General features: G+C 41.1%; 1 protein-coding gene across 2 annotated transcripts in view; it reads right to left on the bottom strand.

The window, feature by feature from the left end:
- The window catches only part of suclg2 (succinate-CoA ligase GDP-forming subunit beta), a 106811-nt gene that overhangs the window by 59899 nt on the left and 33554 nt on the right, over positions 1-13358 (bottom strand). The gene's annotated exons all lie outside the window — the stretch shown is intronic.

Here is a 13358-nt window from a genome sequence, read left to right as displayed (position 1 = left end):
AGATCAGGAATTATATCAGGTCTGACAAAAGTTTGCAATTCCAAGTTTTAGCAAACACACAGTCGAAGAATTACCCAACCTCCACTTATCACAATGTTTATGAATCACTGCATCTCCTCTGTAATGCACGTAGAGATCATATAGAGCTGAACAGTCTTCAGCTAGGCTATCAATTCTCTGAGGATGTTTAAAAAGGCTTTTTAAGATTAAGGCCCTGTGTCTACCTGGTGTTGTTTTTTTTCCCTCTGAGCACCAGCATCCTTTTTCCCCCATTGTTCTCAAAGAGGAGACATCGTTCGCAGCAGAAACCGGCCGACATCTTTGTTACAAGCGCTCTGCCTTTCAACTTTTCAGAAAGGCGCTGTTGACATCACCGGCACGCTTTTCTAGATTTATGATATTCTTCCTGTTTTTTGCTGCCTACAGATTGTTGTCTTTTACGCATATCCTCTTTGCTCCGTGTCTGATCGTCAAATAAACGATCTAAAATACAAACTATGCGGTAAAAAGCAAAGGAGAAATTCAGTTCATGCAATGGATGTTGTCAACAGACGCACAAACGCTTCATGCAAGTGAATACATATAAAGCTAGGTGGACACGGGGCCGAAGACGACAACGCTCAGACAGTTGAGCTGAGCAAACTGAATATTTGGAATGTACATTGCAGAAGAAAGTTAATATTCCCAGACGTTCTTGCCCTTTGGGTTTGACATGTTGCCCCTCTGGCAGACGCTGCAGGTCTGTTAGAGCACAGACAAACTGACTCAAGGACAGTTTCTTCCCCAGAGCCAGGACCACACTGACCCTGGACATGTGTTGACCTTCCCACCCTCACCAATCATAACAAATGATGAAATAGTGTGTTTGCCACAGAGCTTATTTTTTTGCAATCATCCAAAATCCAATGCAAAAATCCCATCGGCGAATTCTTGAAAGAACCTGTGGTGATGTCGATGCCTGTGGTGATGTCGATGCTACTCCCGGGTTAGCCAACAAAAAATAAGTCAAGTAAATCACTTTTGATCTCTATTACCTATTCAAGGAGTTCTATTCAATCTAGTGTAGAGATATGTCAGCCTGACTAAGAGACAGACATTTCCTTTCCAATCAAAAATGATTTCAGTGAATCAACACAGCATATCCCCCTCTTTGTGTTTCACTTATGTTGGCATTCTGTCACAGTCTGGATGAAGGAAGCACACATTTACCTGCACAAGTGAAAAAAACTTCAACATGACCTTGCTCGCATTGTACAACCACCCAGCATCCCCTCTGCTGTCACATCCACAGCGCAAGAACTCGCACATCAGGAGGAGGCCCATCAGCTGTCTGTTCAGCATCCTGCCCACAATCCCCCTGTATTCAAATGGGGCGAAGACACTTGATGAGAGATGGTCTCTGACTAGGTTATTATTATCGAGGTGGGGGAGTTCAGCCATTGACAGGTGGCTGCCATCAGGGTGGGAAGTGGGTGGTAGGAAAAGTGGAAGGGGATGATTCACTGTGAGATGGCTGGAAAGACATCATGACCTTGATGGCTGGAGGCAAGCGTCCTCTTTGACTGGCAAAAAAAAAAAACACCAGAAAAACTATACAATCAAAGTGGAAAATGTCCACAGCTGGTGAGAAAAGAGAGTCTTAAAAGTCTGGCTGTGCTCACTGCCGCTGTAGTAAGAAAAGGCCCTCAGAGAAAATAGCCTCTGACAGGGTGGCAGGGATTAAACTAACACTGCATTAGTGAGACCTGCTCTCTGTGGAGAGTTTAGAACTGAGAGGGGGGAGAAGGGAGCAACGAGAGCATAAAGGTGTGTTCATATGCAACCGGCTTTGAGAAGATTCATAAATGAATAAATATGTTAATAAAGAATTGCTACTGCGCAAAATTTAAAAAGAGTTCAAAGCAAGATGAAATAGAGTGTCCTGCGGGCATGAGCAGCGGAGAGGGACGGCACAAAGGAAATGGCTTCTGCTAAAAGACGAGAAAAAAGAAGAAACAAGCTGGAGAACAAGGATGGAGCAAAATAGGTGGTTTACATTGTTTGAGGTGAGAAAGAATTGCCATATTAATGAGGACTTTGAAAAAAAAAAAAAAAAAAAAAAAGGCAAGAAATGGATCTAAACCGAAGACATATTAAATATATTAAAAGGCATGTAATACACCAGGGAAGTTAATGGGGTGAGAACGAGGCAGGTGTTCATTCCTGCCGCACTAGTAATTGATAGAGAACTTGCTCATTATGCGGCACACAACAAGATATTGTAGCAATATCAGCAGTAGTGGATTGGCAGTGGGAAAGCAATGTGCTGATAATACAAGGTAACTTCTTCAAATGAGATATACAATGAGAGGGAAAGAAAGATTCAAACAAAGAAAAAAGTGAACAATTCTCTTCTTCAGGCAAAATACAGTTGTAAAACCAAACTCCACTCTCCGTGTGAACTCATGGAGAGGATAACAATGTCCTTAAAGATCACAGAGAACATGGGGCATAGTAAAGAGCAGGGTGACCATTATCTGGTAATAGGACAGACATGAGATGGCCTCTAACACTCGGACAAAGGTCGCTCCCTAATGAGTGTGGTGCAGAGTGGGGATTGGGTGAAGAAGGAGCAGCGGTATGTAAAATCAGAGACAAGTCATTGTCTTTATGTTCAACCGAGACAGTGGCATGAACAAGGGCAAAGAAGGGCACATGTCTCCAGCTAATCAGGAAAGGCAGTTTGAGTGTCAGAGATTAAGGTTTTCATGCAACGGATGATGCAATAATAAATCTGTAAACGAAGAGGTCACTCTAATAAAGGGCATTCTACATGAGGGCTGGGAATGTTCACGATTCAATTCAGAATGATTATGGATTCAAAGTTTATTTTTTAATTAGTACTTTAGGATCTACTCCAGTCATTGGTGAGACTGGCTGAATTTCTTGTTGCTCCATTTGGCATTAGACTGATATAAAGAGCTAGCTTTAGCACTTAGCATGGAGTGACTGATTAGCCGCCACCCAAAAAATAAAATGAATACCGGTATATATATATATATATATATATATATATATATATATATATATATATATATATAATATATATATATATATATAATATATATATATATATAATATATATATATATATATAATAATATATATATATAATATATATATATATAATATATATATATATAATATATATATATATATATATATATATATATATATATATATATATATATATATATATATATATATATATATATATATATATATATATATACAACCAGTCAAAACGTTTGGACAGACAATAGTAGCAGTCAGAGTATTATCAATAATGCAGCAGAATACATATTATAATATAGCTACAGTAAGCTGTATCCGAGTATGAATATTTTTAATCTCAATTTTTATATTAATTGATTTATTTTTCACCTCTCATTCTAAATCTGTGCGACGTAAAGAAAAACAGTTTATATAGTCCAAGACGCAAGAAGGCTGCTGTGGTTGCATAAACAATCCCTTCGCTTCCATTAGAATCCTTAATGGCCCACAGTGAAGATGCAAAGAAAGATTTCCATCTCCACATCTTGGGGACACAGGGGATATCACATGCGATGAGAGCAATGCGGTCATCATCCCCGGGCCACGCTCATTTTCCAATAATGAGTACAAATCAACTCCTAGTCTCCGAGACAGCAGCTGGCAAGGTGTTTTTTTTTTACTTCTACAACCAGTGTCCTTTCCACCCCTCTGTCTCATTCCTTCTTTAGAAAGACCTTTCTCTTTTCATCCCTTTCTTTTTGTCCATGTCGTCCACTAGAGGCGAGCAGGAATGTTAGCTTAGGTCCGATTTTTAATTAAGCCCTCTGAGGCTGTGTCAGGAGGGAGCTTCTGGCTGGTCGGGGGACAGATGTGGGCTTTGTGCCAATGCAGAGAGTGTAAGATGTGGCTACCATCTGTGTTAAAGGAGAAAAAGATCAGGACGACCATTCCCAGCATGCATTTGTGTAGTAATGAAAGTAATGTGGCGGCTAAATGGGTAGACTAATAAAACTCTTGGGAGGGGTGAGAAAACAAACACTCGTGTGCCACAGAGAGCCGGAGCCCTCCTATAGATAAATGTCATTAACACTTCGGGGAAACCACTAAAGAAGACTTCCTTTTAGCAGCTGGGCTCATAAAGACAGCACACCTCCTGGTTATGATGCAGGAAGAGTTTTGATTGCTGCCAAACAGGCGGAAATGAGTCTTCAGAGAATAAAGAGTCTGGAATCGCGTTCAAAGCCATTAAAACAAATCATGGAGACCTAAATATTCTGTCTTGTTTTTTTTTGTTGTTGTTGGACTAGTGGGTTTCCAGCAGCTGAAATAGAATGCATTATTTAGGGGTATTCCAGGACTATAAGTAGAAAGAACAACAATCTGTGCTTCCATTTGCATCCATCGAGTGGCACATGGCGTGTCTTTAAATAACTTCAATTATGTTGTCAACTACATATTGATGGCTGCAGAAAGCTACTGGAGCAGCTCGAGCTTTTGACTCACTTCCCCACAGGGCTCTTATCTGTGCCACACAAGAGATCAGGGCTGACTAATAGTCAGCACGATGAAATCCTCATCTAATACTGCACAAAGGAACATACAGCCAGAGAGCAATGGTAATGACTTAAAGGGATACTTCACCCTTTTGAAACAGGAATCTGTGTTGAAATTGGGTCATGCACTCCCAGAATGCACAGCAGCGAAGGCCACTCCCACAGAAGCTCGGGTGCTCTAAAACACATACGGTCATTTCTTTAACTGATTCCGAGATTTCTTCCAGGAAGAATTGGTGTCTTAGAAGTTCTTGGCCACAAAAGGACCTTGTGCGTCCACAGGCAAACAGTGAGAGCACTGACACCACCAGACGGCCCGGGCTCCTCGTCCTCACCTCGATATGATTTATTAATTAATAGCCCCGCCAGCACTTTTTTTTTTTTGAGTACACTTTTGGAACAGGAAGTAAACGGAGAAGTTAGTGTTTAAGTGTTAAGACACCTTGTGAGGTTTTGACTTGATCTCAGTGGATGCAGCTGCTGCTGCTGCTCTCCCAACAAGTTCAGATTTTCATAAACTTTTACCATTTCTGTTTCTGCCCGGATCAAAAAGGTCAGACAGAAAATGGGTCTCCACTCATGCGGTGAAGGCAGGTGAACCATAGAAAGAAATAAAACGATCAGTTTTCCATCTACGGCCTTGGAATTTTAACTGCTAAAAAAAACAAAAAACTTTTGGCAGATTTTTGGTTGAGGTTGAAAAGTGAACAGAGAATGATAAAACACCTCACAACACTTTACAAAGTCAGCTAGCTTCAGGCAGTTTTTTAAGAGCAAATGTTTGGACTTGTATAACAAGATGCAAACAAAAGAGATTTAGACCAACAATTTGGCTCTGTGCGCTACGACTAAATATATCATTCCCATCGCACTTGTCTTGTCTGGTTAAGCCCACAGTCCCTGCGTCTGTCTCTGCCTCTAATGATGCCATCTCACGTCTACTCAGTGGAGGAGCAAATCACAGCGTCCCGTACCGACAGTGGCACCTCTGTGTGTCACCTCTCGCAGTCGGTGCTTTCCTGACTGCTGATTCCTCATTAGAGGACATGTCCACCTGGCTTTCAGACGGGGACAGTACTTCTAATGACATCCGTGAGATGGCCCAGTTCTCCTCGCAGTGACAGAGAGGTGCAGTTCAAACCGCTGGCTAAGACGTCTGCACTGCAACACAACCACAGGGGTGACAGTAATGATAATGCTGTTGTGGAGCGGTGGGTGCTAAATGACCACAGGGGTATCTGTAGGGAGAATCATTTCTCGAGAATGAAGCCTGTGCAACAACATTAAGTCGCCACAAGACACAATGTGAGACAGTTAACAAGAAGAATGCTACCTCTGGACTGCAGACAACCCAGAGTGCTTAAGAGAATCTCCATAAAAAAAAAACATTTTAAATAAGTGGCCAAGAGTTTACACAAACATGCGTTCCCACTTCTCATTATTGACTGAACATTTTTCATCAGTTCAGCATGAACAATAGCAGATAAAACTTTTCTAAAAGCAAAAAATATGCTTCTGCTGATGGACGGGTGAGAAAGAGAAGCACTTTCAATGCCATTTCCTCTATGAGTAATGAAGGGTGCCTAATGGATGGAGAAAAAACCCCCCACTATTATAATGGTCCATTTTAGGCCAGTATAGTACATTTCCCATTCCTGCGTGAACTTTGACTTAACTCCAACATGAAACAAGGCCGCCTGCAAATATGCAAAGCACACTGTCAACAAACATTAGACTGCATGTTCACTTCTACTGGCACATTAGCATCACGCTAATACGATACAGGCAATGTGTGAGAAGTAATTCCGTGTCTCACCCACGACATGAATAGGTTAGGGTGCGTAATGAGGAGGTGGAAACACTAAGCAGCTTACAGAAATCAGCTCTTTCAGAGACAGGCAGGTTTACCCTGCAAAGCCTATTTACAGCTGTTAAGACAATTTCAGATGTGCACCTTTTTTTTTCTTCGCAAAGCAAAGACCTATGAGAGTCAGCTAATGCACTGGATGACAGCAGATCATCACAGAGGCCGAATTCATGTGAACTGTGAACCTCTGTGTGCTGCAGTGCTTTTTTTGGAGAACATAATGGTTTACGATATGCAAATGTTTGCAGTCAATATTCAGCCAACAATGGTTTTCTTCAGTGGGCTGCAGTGTCGTATTAAATAACCTTTTGTTTCACACGAGCTCCCTTCAGATGTTGTCTTCACATCAGGTGGGTTTTATCTTGGCAGGTCTTGGTGACAGGAAAACTGCACACTAACATCTATCTTCCTGTGTGACGAAGGAGCAGGAGCTGTTCCGTCCATCAGCGAGAGCCCTGCAGGGAATGAGGTGGTTATGTGAAGAAACCTCTCCCCAGCCAACGCACCACTTTTATTCAGAATCCAGAATATAGGTTGCACCGGTACAGACGAATTATGATTTCGATTGTATTCAGTAACGTCAATGTGCAGTTTGTGTGCTGCTCTGACACTCTTTTAGCTCCGTCTGTTTTCTCAGGAGTTTGCACTCCTTCGAGCAACAGTACAGGAGTTAAGCTCTCAGGCTGCAGTGAAACTTTTTCAGCACAGACCACGAGCTTGCAAGTCACGCTGCCCAAATTCGCTGGTCACTCTTTAAACTCTTTAATAAAAGGACTATTTCAATCAAAAATGTACCCGTTTCCCCCCGTTTTCTGTAAATGCATAATTATGACCTCGAGAGGAAGAAACACTGTGTTAATGGTGCCGTATGTGTCAGTGCTTCATACTGGTACAGTATATTGGTATATACATGTACAGTATATAAAAAAAACATCCAACTTACTGTAGGTAAACTTGTTGAAAGCGAGGATATAATGTAACCTTTAACATAACACTTGTACCACATTCTGCCCAAACAATTTAAAAAAAAAAAAAACTGCACAGATATTTGTTGATGTTCTCCCATCTCCAAAAAGCCTCTACCAATGGAATGGTGAGGACCCAACCTGTGACCTCTACCCAAATCCAGCAACTTTCAAGCACATCCTGACTGATTGTAAGACCAGCCTCATTCAAGGCCGCGACACCTGGAGGCAAAACCAGGTCCTCGAGGATCTGGCACCAGAACAACAGAAGAGGCCTATGAACACAAGAAACAGAAATGCGCTACACAGAAATGGCAGCAGACGCTCAACAACGAGGATGGAAAGCAAAAGTCTATCCAGTTGAAGTAGGTTTTGTGGCTTCTTCCACCATCAGGCTGCTGAAAGATATTGGTATCCATGGACAAGCTCTGCGACAGACAGAACAGTCTCTGAGGCGGCCGAAAGAAGCAACAAATGGATCTGGATCAAGCGGAAGGACCCTTGCTGGGCTCAAAGAGCAACAACATAACTTGCTTACTAATCCTCCCACTCCATCCGGGACTCTATCTGAACTGCTGAGTGGGCTTTTCCAAGCCAGCAATATCAGTCGTCAATAAAAAACAAGGACGCGACTTATCAACGACTATCCACGAAAAGTCTCTGAAGGAGGGTGCCCACTTCTCTCGCTCACTTCCTGGATCCTGGATACTATCACTTAGATCCTGGATACTCCTCCTCCCCTCACCCAGTTCCCAAACCTCCAGGAGGAGGCTGAACAAGGTATGCGGTCAGCTCTAAGCTTGACTCAGGTAAGAGGGCGTCCCCTGCTTTGCATAGTGCCATGATCTGCAACAGTTAAATACCTGGGCAATTCTCATGATTGGACATGGGAGACAAGCTTAGGTTTGATCACCCTGTAGCTTGCCACCTTTGATGAGGGTGTCTTGTGTTAAAAGGCCGAAACACAACACATCAAAAATACACTACTGATGAGTCCCTGACTCTTTTCTATGGGTCCCTGATCCACTCTTACTTTCTTCATGAGTCCCTGACTCTCTATTATAGGTCAAGTCCATGACCTATTCTGTGTATTTATAAGAATGATTGTTTCCTATTCTTTTGATAATTTGAGTCCCTGACTATAGTATATTATAGTCCGGGTAAGTATTGGTTTGTGTGCATGTAAAGCACTTTGGCCAGCTGAAGCTGTTGTAAATGTGCTATATAAACTTGATTTGACTTGGATTCCAATTTCCATTTACATCTTTCCCACATCTACAACTCTCAAGCCACTCTCAACATCAAGGCAAACCCCTTGGTACAATGGACAGTTTTCCATCATGTCCCGTCTTTCATGATTCTGTAAATTTGCCAAGTGCCAATGTCCTGTTATTAGTGTCTCATGTGTAAACATTACAATGATTAATATGACTGTCAAATGTTCAACACAAATAAAAATAACATCAGAAGTCTACTAAGTGTGAGCAGAAGCCAAAGGCCAAGGTCTGAACCAATTAAATCCAAACACAGGCTGAATTCATTTCTAGTGTTAGTTATTGACAATGTTGGTACACGTGTTACAGAGACAGTTTAAATGGTATTAATTATTTAGCTGTTGCCATAACAACAAAGTGCAATTAATGTGCAAAAACACTCCAAAGACAGTGAACAGGTACAAAGGAACAAAGTTATTTAATTATTCATCTATATAAACAGAGTGATGTTCCATGAAATCAGACAACCTTTATAATTTCATGTACGTACATCAGCACTTTCATTACCTCAATTATCATCATTATTGTAGGTAGTAATGGTGCTGGTAAATGCAGGATCAAAGAATTGATTCATATTGTGCTTAATTTATCAGAATTTGTATTGTAAGTATTTTCTTCTCTTTCCATCTCGTCATCACAGTGACAAGACTGAATATCCATAGAACAATGTACACATTCACACCACCCACATCAAACTAACAACACATATACAGATGTCTTAATTCTTATTGACTTTCCTTTGAAACCAAAAAAACAACAACCTTGAATTTGAAAGTTGGGTCATAACACATAAATAAATCAGAATTTTATTATTTTAAAAAACATCTTATATTTATTTGAAAATAGAAAACAGAAAACATATCAAATGTCTGTGACATTTGGAAGCAAAAGAGGAACCAGATCATGTTTAGCACTCTGTCGCGTCACCTTTTCTTTTTCGAGCACTCTCCAAGTGTTTCGTATAACGAGGAGGACTGCTGGAGTGCTTTGGTGTTGTACATAAGCAAATCTTTCCAACAAAGACTTTGTCTATTTGACACAATATGTTGCTCAACAAGCCCGTCTATATGGTTTAGCAATAATGAAAGCAACAGAAATACGTGGTGACCCGAACCAAGCACTTACTCACTGCACAGTGCCTACCATAACAAATGCTAGCTTTTGAACTGAGGGCCGACAACAAGCCGGGTGGTCATTCTGCTCTTCAGCCCAGAGAACAAGGGGGTCAATGATTTCCAAAGAAAAAGTCACATTTTGACTCCCCAGATCTCAAGATAGTTTTACACTTTGCCCCAGTATATCCTACATATTGCCGTGAACCTTTCACCAAAATTTACTTTGCAAAGACGCAGCCTCTCATTTTACAATCCTGTTGCCAGTGAGCCTAATAGATTTCACAACATTTCCAGTGTTTTTTGCAACTGTCCCAACTTTTTGAAACATGTTGCCGTCATTATGTTCAAAAAGAGCAAAACATTTTTTAAGGTAAATTACATTTTTGTTGAAATATTTGGTTGGCGGTCTTTTTGCTATCTGTCTTCATTACCGTTTTAAAGACAACCAAATATCTGACCACATCCAACCCACAATGCAAAGTTTTTTGGTTCAGACTGCATTCGTACATAGGGCAAACCAAACTCTGGTGCACTTGGAAGTAAACTGAGACCCCTGCTTTCAAGCTGACCAGAGTTCAGTTCAGTTTGTTTGAGCACTCACACCACCCCAAACCAAACCAAACTAACTACTGGACAAAGCGCACCAGAGTTCGTTTGACACGGACCAAAGAGCTCAGGTCTGAACACACCAGAATTTATAATCATGCCAAACACTTTCTATCAGACACTGAATCAGAGAACTGTTGCCGTTAACCTTCAGAAAAAGTGATTGTCCTGCATAGTTGTATAACAGTATTACATAAGTCATCATGTTTCCACTCACAAACTTAGTTGAAATGGACATTTTAAAAAGAACTTTTTCACTCTGTCTACCACTACCTGGCAACTATCCTGTTCATAGAGAGGGGGACAACAGTAACCACAGTCTGATGACAAAACAAGTGCAAGGTTCAGTAATAACAGAATTGAAATTGTGTGTCATTTCAAGTTCAAAGACAAATAGTAAAAAAAATGTAATTGAATAGATGAGCAGCTGGCTTTGTGGCCTCCATCGAGTTTACCAACAGGACGTGTATGAGCCTTCTTCCACCTAGTGTACATACACACACAGACACAAAACTTAACGAGGGTCCTCTTCTCCCTCACTACTTCTGACAAAGACAGAAGCCAAAGGGCCACGGTTTAGCCGACTGTACTTGGCTTTAACTGCTCCTGCTATTCACCAGAGACACTGCCTCATTTCTGAAGGGGGAAGATGAAAGCGGTCTTTAAAGGCACTTGAAGTGTTGAAGTGCACAAGACTGCTCTGGTGGGAGCTGTGAACGAAGGGAAGGGGTGTAAATACAGGAGAGGTCAGGCCAGTATCTTTAGCTTGACCATGTTTGTTGTATTTGTCCATCCCATGATGAAAATGAGTACTATATATATATATATATATATATATATATATATACACACACACACACGTACAGAATTACACATTGTTATTTAAATTATACAGCTTATGTGTTTATTGGCTGTATAGTAGAGCTTTGGATTCATAGAACAAACTACTACAATGACAGTCATTGGTGAGCCAGGATTGATATCACACACAGAGATCTGGGTATAAAAGAACTACATGACAAATAACACAGGCCAAACAAACTTCTCGGAATAACCGTGAGGTCGAAATTGGAGCAGAACTTGAATGAACAAAGGACGAAGGCACAAAGAGGGAAATAATAGCACAGCACTGAGTCTTACAAATTCACTGCTCAATTAAGCCTGCAATAGCCTTAATAAAACGTGCAATTTAGAGCCAGGACCATCCAGATAATGGCTCTCTCATATGTAAGGGCCAGTTTTGTGGTCTCTGAACTTGAGGTGCAGTTCAAATTAAGAAGCCTGTTGCACTTTTTAATCATACATTGCCATCATTCTTATGGCTTTAGTGTGCCTGTCTGCTTATTATAACTAACGTTTGATCTTCAGGACGGACTGTTGGGTTACAGTTGAAGCACTGTAAATGTAAGTGCATTCAGCAGTAATCCTGCCTCTTGTCACGAGCTGGGTCCGAGCTCAGAGCTGACAAACGGATACATCCACAACATGGAGCCTTCTGAAAGAGAGTCCGTCACTTTAACTGATGTCAAACTAACCATCCAGAACATGATCACTTCGTGGTCATTCTTTTAGCTCTTTTTATTAACTCCTCTAACTTTACGATGTAGCAGAAGTACCATTTGCAGTCTTTCAAAATAAAAGCACATTTTATGTGAAGACTGGAAATAAAGACACTCAAGGCTCAAATCCTTTGAACACCCGCGCTCCACTCCTGATCCAAAAGACTAAAGAGTTCAGTTCTCCAACACAGGTTAGGATTAGGCTGCGCTCACATTGATTTGGATAAGTTAAATGTTTTAAGTCTCATAGATTTGAAAATAAACAAAAATGCAACAGCCCCAATTTGCTGACCGATCTTTGTGTGAGTTTAAAATGTTTTAGTTACACTTATTTTCATCAGAAACAAAGATGTCTTTATACTGACTATCGGAAAACTTGCACTGTAGATTCAAAAAACACTGAACCAATATTTACATCATACCGAGTTCACCAAGTTAAGAAATGCATGTATTGATGGTTGTTCATTTCTTAATTTTTGGTCAAAGACCAAGTCCTGAAGTAGGTGATACTTACTGATGCCCATTAGACTCACTCATGGCCTGGTTCATTCCCCCCCCGTGTTAAGGTACTCTGAGATACGATTACGAAGTGCAATTATGAGTCTGACATCTCTTTAGACTTTAGGTATTTTTACGTTTCAAATGACTTTCTGAATGGAGGGTGGACATCAGTACTAAATACCATCTCCAATTACGGAAAACAGTTCAGCCAACCAGCTGGCACAGTCTGTGAAGTAGAAGTTCTTTAAATTACATGGGGACAGCATACAGACTAAATACAGGGACTGAATTAAGTGAGAGAGCATAATGATGCATCTCTATTGGCACGTGAGCCAGTCAGGATGGGCGAGAGGAAAGTATGAGGGATGACTTGGGTAAAATGCAAATGTGGTGCATGGATGAGAAAGTCTTCAGACCAGCTTGTGGAGATGCCAACGGTGGGAAGGACCGTCCATGACAGATGGTACAGGCCAGGCAGTGTTTTGGGTTAGTGAAGAAGCATATGGTACTCTCTAGATGATCTCATACACCAGCGCCAGGCCCTGTCGGAGGTGTAAATGCTTCTCTGCACCCTGCCAGAGACAGCAGAACAGTTGATATCAGCAGCAGAAAGACTGTGGAGCCTCACCAAATAACAGCATGTGTGTAAGGCCACACAGTGTCTCATAACTGTTACTCGAGCTTTTCATTCTCACCTTTAATAATAAATATGCTCATGTAATTACACTATTTTCAACTGGGAGTTTTAAAAATCAATATCAAGACTGTTGGCGATGGGTAAATAGAGGTGATGTGTCTGGGAGTCCATCCAGCAGAGACTGCTGTGTGTAGACTCTCCTCTGTGCGTCAGTGAACAATAGGAAACCAGTGCTACTGGATTTCAGGA

This window comes from Symphodus melops (assembly GCF_947650265.1).
Source record: "Symphodus melops genome assembly, chromosome: 4".
Lineage (NCBI taxonomy): Eukaryota > Metazoa > Chordata > Actinopteri > Labriformes > Labridae > Symphodus > Symphodus melops.
This window is presented reverse-complemented; position numbering and strand designations above follow the sequence as displayed.